The sequence below is a fragment of the Dendrobium catenatum genome, unplaced genomic scaffold (genome assembly GCF_001605985.2).
Source record: "Dendrobium catenatum unplaced genomic scaffold, ASM160598v2 original_scaffold_144855, whole genome shotgun sequence".
Lineage (NCBI taxonomy): Eukaryota > Viridiplantae > Streptophyta > Magnoliopsida > Asparagales > Orchidaceae > Dendrobium > Dendrobium catenatum.
In genome coordinates, this window is record NW_021463285.1 from 19366 (window position 1) to 25836 (window position 6471).

Consider the following 6471-nt stretch of genomic DNA (forward strand, 5'->3'; position numbering starts at 1 on the left):
GCCATGCTTCCTCTCAGGGAAGTAAGTTATTGCTGATCTTTTCTGAAATATAATACTCCATCCAAATAAAGAATTAGTGGTGGGTTTTCTCTCATGAAAGATAGGATAGGATAGTGTCACAACACAACAATGAATCTCTAAATACCTGTATCTTGTGCTTAGGTATCATATCCATAGAAAAATCATCATATAAAATTATAGTTTTATGTGACACAATGCAGTTTATGTGACGCAGGTAAAAAGTTTTACGTATCTTGATTGCAGCAATATGATTTCTGGAGGGAGAAGTCATGAGAGATCGATGGGGCAATGGGCGGTCAAAAGAAGGATATTGTGTTTTTATTTAGCGTGATGGCACAATATACCTAAGCATTTGATCCGGAGGAAGAAAGAAACCTCGAGTGATTGTGCGATGGACCTAGGCAATCGATCAGGAGGTAGAAAATATTGAATGATGGTGCGACAGATCTAAGTTTTTTATTGGAAGGAAGAAACTACTAGAGTGTGTCAAATAACTTTGCCTAGCTCGTTAGTCAAAGTTTTATTTAATTAAATAAAATTATTGGTTAATTGATGAAATAAAATAATTTTTTTTAAAACTTTTTCAAAAGTAAAAATAAAACAAGTTAAAATGCATTTTTATAAATTTACTATTATAAGTAAAAAATTGAAATATATTTTAAAAATGAAAATACATAATTTATCTATTTTATACTTAAATATATAAAAATAATTCTTTCTAATTTTGAATTAACTTTGAGTAATAATTTGAATTTAATTATGAACAACGGCAACTTAGTTCGAATCTTTCCTAATTTATTTTTTCATTCGAATCTTTCCTAATTTATTTTTTCAGTCCTTTAAATCCCTTCCGCATCTCTATAAATAAAGCCATAATATCGCTTTCTGATTCATCTCCTTCTCCTTCCTCCCGACTCCCCTCTCTACTCTCTCTTGGCCTTCTCATGAGATCGACCGTAGATGCATAAGAATCTCCTGCTCACGAGATCCGCCGGCTCTCGATGCTGAAGAAGGTAGATCTCTCTCTCTCTCTCTCTCTTTCTAGGAGCATGTCGCTAGTTACTCTCATGATTCTCATTTCTATTATGCATCTTGGAGTATCCGATAGGATTAGAGAGCTTTAGGGACTGTTTGCATGCAGGATTTATACCAAATCCTGCCAAACGGGATTTGAGTGCCGCTAAATCTCCTCATGGCGGAATAAATCCTCCGTCTCCCCCTCTGGACCGTAAATCCGGGATTTAGTAAATCGGAAAATTTTAGCGGATTTACGGGATTTGGCCGAGGAAGCGCGCAAAAGGGAGAAAGATAGTTACCTTCACAGCGAGCGATCTCCCGTAGTTGCTTCCGATTAAAATGTCGTGACTTCCGATCGGACAGAAAGGGAACGTCTTCGAAGGAGCGAAGTCGAACAGCAACGAAGGTGCCGAAGCGAATCGTGCATAACTCTACCTCTCGCGAAGCAAAGAAGCCGAACAGCAACGACGAAATATAGAGATGAAAATCAAAGCCAGGCGCTTCTAACCTATTAATCTAGTTTAGCTTAACTAATATAATTAGAAATATTAATGATTAAGTAAATCAAGTAAATAATTACTAGTATAATAATGCATAAATTAATCTTCTAATTTAGCTTATTAAATAACTAATAGTACAGTTAGTAATTAAAAATTAATATAATGAAGTGAAGATTATATTTGCCATGAGATTTAACTTGATGTCTTTTGGCGTTTGGCAGACAAATCCTGCAACTAAATGAATCAGTTAATGTAATAGTTTAATTTCTATAAAGTAAGATAATAACTAACTTATTGGTCAAAAGCTTCGTTGCTTATGCTAACACATTTAGGAGTAAGAATAGTAGCAGAGGGGTGAAATGCACTGTAATTTATGTAATTATATATATATATATATACATATATACATACACAAATTAGTTTGCAAGGTTGGATTTCAAATTATTTAAATGTTATTCTCTTTAATTGTTCTTAGAAGATTAATACAAAGGTATCTCTTGAAGAAAGAGTTTTTATTAGAGTAGATATTAAAACATTTATGGTGATGATTTTGTAGCAACTAATGAAGTTGGTTAGGACTATATTAGGTTTTATTCTTGCTTATGATTTTGTAATTGCTAACATCTTATTTAAGAAAAGAGATGAGCTTCTCATCACTTATAAGAATGGATACAGTTAAACTCAGATTAATTATTTTCTTATAAGAAAAATAGACCATTTAGATTGTAAAGATTATAAAGTTATTTTGAGTGAAAGTTTATGTACTCAACATCGTTGCAAATTAAATCCCTGACTGCTGTGGATGCCTGAGAAGCTCCAAGCTTTACAAGTGAGACCACCAAGATGTTGCTGAGGTGGCTTTTATGGAATATGTCTATGTTTCCTATGGTGATGACATAGCATGCCTATGATACAGGCATTGAAATTATCTATTGAATACTTCACATAAATCTTCCTTGTAATGACTGCTGTGGTGCTTGATATGGTTCAGGATTCACATCTTCTTCTTCTCTAATAATTTTCTCCATTATTCCCACAACTTTATATGTAATCTAAGTAAAGCCTTAAAGCCTCTACACAATATATTATTTCTATTAAAATCTTACAGAAGATCAAAATTGAAGCTTGCTCTCTACTTTCTCTATGGTGTATTAGTTATCGTTATTCTTTAGAGAAGATCTAAGCTCTTCTTCTTTGGCTTCATAGAGGCGGTAATGATAATGATTGTGGAAGCGAACATACCCATGTAGTCATTGCAATGGTTGTGAATTTTCTCTTTGTATTTTTGTGGGAGGGTACAGTTATCCTTTCCAATTGCTATTTTAATTTCATGATGCAAATCCCCATCCCTGCCTTATAATACACTTCATATAAGATTCTGTGTTGTTAATATGATTTTAATTTGTATTTAAATGTCAGCTGAAGATATTATCAATATAATTCTTATAAAGGATTCTTTATATGGTTCATTTGGTTGTTTGAAATTTGAGATGTTTTGAGTTATGACAACATTTTCTAGATTTCTCCATTTGACTAAATGAAGTTAGAAATAAAGGTGAATTGAGTGAGAAATGTTATTGGTTTACACATGGATGATGCTCTGATCCATCCTTCCCTTTTGCAAGGAATTTATTAGTTAAATTTCTGTATGCATGATGGATCTTTGCTTGGCATTTAGAGGATGGATGATATTGGTACGGAAAAGTCAGCTTTTTCTCTTTAACCTGTCAGTTGGCCACAATCTGTTGGTGGCGTTTATGGCAATATTAGAAATTTTTAGGATGTAAAAGGATGTGATTCTGAATGATATAAAACGGGATATGGCCGATATTCTTGTGTAGACAGGTATTTTGTGATGTGTTGCTTTGCAATATAAAGGTTCTGTGTGGATAAAATTTTTCTTTTTCATTATAGTTGAAATTGGGCTTATATGAACATCATGAGGTGATCCATAAACCCTCTTATATGGAATTTCCTATAAATGTGTCCATATGTTCTAGTATTATTGTTTTTTGAGTAAAGATGATGCTTGAAGAGGTGTAATATCATAATATATCATTATGAAAAAGGAGAAAAATGATATTTCCTTACAAGGGAGATTATTTATTTTTTATAGATGGAAATCCTATTACTCAGCTCTATCTTAACCATAAAATATAGTCAAGAGGGTGTGATTAAGATCAATGCCATACACATAACCATCAAAGTAAGAATTTGTGATGGTGATGATGATGATGATTTGGAATTTAGCCATTGGTTGCATATGGGTGCTATGGTATTTCTCTATTTCTCTATTTTCTATGGAAATGATGATGCATGTTTGGATGGTCTGAGCTTCTCAGGCAACCATACATACCATTACCATGGGATTCATTTACAATCATTATTTGAAAGCTGCTACACTTGTCTTATTTCATGAATTACCATGGGACTGTTGCCTTTTTTTCTTATAAGTTTGAGGATAATTGTCTAATTTTTTATAATTGATAGCCATCACTTTATAAGTTTGAGGGCATCCGACTTTATTCTAATTTTTATGCATTAAGGTAAAGCTTGCAACCTTTCTCTAAGACAAAGAGTAAAGAAAAATTGCATGAAGGGGCAAAATCTTTATGAGTGAGCAAAATTATATCAGTTGCCCATCTTCACCTTGAAATGCAGTTGGGAGGGGTTATTTATGTGACAATTAGCGAGGCTAGTGCCATACAAATAACATGCAATAGCATGTTGCTCCTTTTTTGTTTATGAATGAAGAATCTTTGCTGGCGATGATGTGATTAAGTTGAGAGCCATTGACCAAGCCTGACAACTATGGAATATCAATTATTATGTACTCTTTTTTTCAATGGTGATGTTGTGGCATTTCATGGTGGCCTTGAACTTTTAGGTTGCCCATTCCTGCCTTATCACTAGGGGGAATTCATGCATAATGTTATAAAAACTGCCTAGTTTTTTCCCACCCAACATGAGAGAGCCCAGTGTTCCTGAACATAAAGGATGGCATCAGAAGAAATACTACAAGAATCACAAAGTTTTTATAGAACTTCTACAGAGAACCAAGAAAAATGAAAAGGAAAGAGGACAGTAAACAACAAATCTAAAAACGTAATCTAAAGGAGTTTAATAAAATGAATCAATACCTTTATCAATAACAACATTAAAAGAACCAGATTCAAATGCACTCATATCCCGTACATCCATTTAATGTCTGCAATGGTAGTCAGAAGGAAAGTGTGCACAAAAATGTTGCAAAACAATCATACCTTGGCATAAATGCCCAAAAATCTTGAAATCATACAGCTACAAAGATGGTGACGCAGTTCATCATTGGTGTGTTTTCTTCCTCAATCATAACTATATTGTAAAAAAGACATATTAAGTTTTCATTTGACAAAGCTTTCTTACGGTTTTCTAAAGCAATTATCGAGTACAAAAATTTCAAGTTCAAGAAATAAATCAAACTAAGGATAAGGAAAGCTCAACCATGGAAGATCCACTGATAGCTGGCAAACAGTAGCTACATAGACACCGTTATAAATATAGCCACTGATCACTTATATTTGAAAACAGCCACAACAGAAGAACTTGGTGCAACAACCCAAAGAGCCATGCTTCTTCCACAACAAGCCCATCAACTACAAATATAAATCTGACACAGCCTTATAATTTCAAAGGCAGTAATACCTACCACACTGCACATTGTATAGCACCAAAACCAAAAAGACAATAATGCAAAAGAAAAGAAGGTGATTAAGAAATAAAATTAGAGACAAATAACAGGTTGCTCAATTGACAACGGTATCCACAAACAAAGAAAAGTACATTAATGTTCTTCAGATCACAGTACATGAATCCCCCTATTGATCACAGTTGTGGTTCCTTGAAGTTCCAGGCCATTCTGAAATGCAAAAAACATCACAGAAAATATAAAAGTTATAACATGACTCCTCAGACAATAGTGGCCTAAAAATCATCATTGCCCACAAATCTTCTTATTCATAAACAGAAAAAACAACAACATGCAACCTTTTTGTTACGTTTATAGCACTAGTCTTGGTATCTGTCATGTAAATAAGCCCAGTTAGCAACGTTCAATGAGACAAAAAATATGAAATTTACCTGCAGTTCACTCATTTAGATTTAGCCTCTTAATGCAATTTCCTTTATTCCCTCTCATCAAGAAAGATTCCAAGATCTCACCTACATCCATAACAATTATAATGAAGACAGAGGCCCTCATGCTTACATACGTGATAGAGTATTATCTATTTTAGAAGAGCAGCAGCTCTAATGAAGAGAGACAATTCAACTATTATCCCTTTTACAAGAATAGTAGTTCTTATCCTCACACATCTTATACTGACAAATAGGTAAATAATATTTCTTTTGTGCTTAATTCCTCCAACCAAATCATGGCCGAAGGAGAGGCAATCCCAAAAGGAGATGAGAACAAGGAAAAAAAAAACAAGAATTAGAAAAAAAATCCGATTGTGGAATCCATGAAATAAGAAAAGCAGAGAAGCTTTACGTATGATATTGCAAATTGTGCAATACCCATAATCCAAAAGGACTACATTTCAAAAAAGGAAAGAAGAATTAGGGACCAATACACAAACAACAAGAGGGCTCAGATGATTGTGGAAGTCACAAAATAAGACAAGTGCAGAAGCATTCTTCTAATAGATATGCATGAATCCCTTTGGTAAATGTAGTTGTGCGGTTGCCAGTGAAGCTCCAGACCATCCAAACACACCACATCATTACCATAGAAAACATACAGCTATTCAATAGTAGCCTCGTGCAATTGATAGCTAAATTCGAAATTCATCATCTCATCGCCCTCACAAATTCTTACTCCAATGATACAATATCACACAGGAATATTACTAAATGGTATTCAAGACATATGGCCAAATAATTTATGGAATTATCA

The 6471-nt window shown here is 33.7% G+C and overlaps 1 long non-coding RNA gene across 1 annotated transcript; it reads right to left on the reverse strand.

Annotated features, from left to right (window-relative positions):
* Positions 1-4472: 4472 nt before the first annotated feature.
* Positions 4473-6380, reverse strand: LOC114578761. Its single transcript, XR_003699720.1, has 3 exons — positions 5658-6380; positions 4679-5436; positions 4473-4522 (listed from the first exon to the last, which is right to left on the reverse strand). It is a non-coding gene; the product is annotated as an uncharacterized LOC114578761 (long non-coding RNA).
* Positions 6381-6471: the final 91 nt, after the last annotated feature.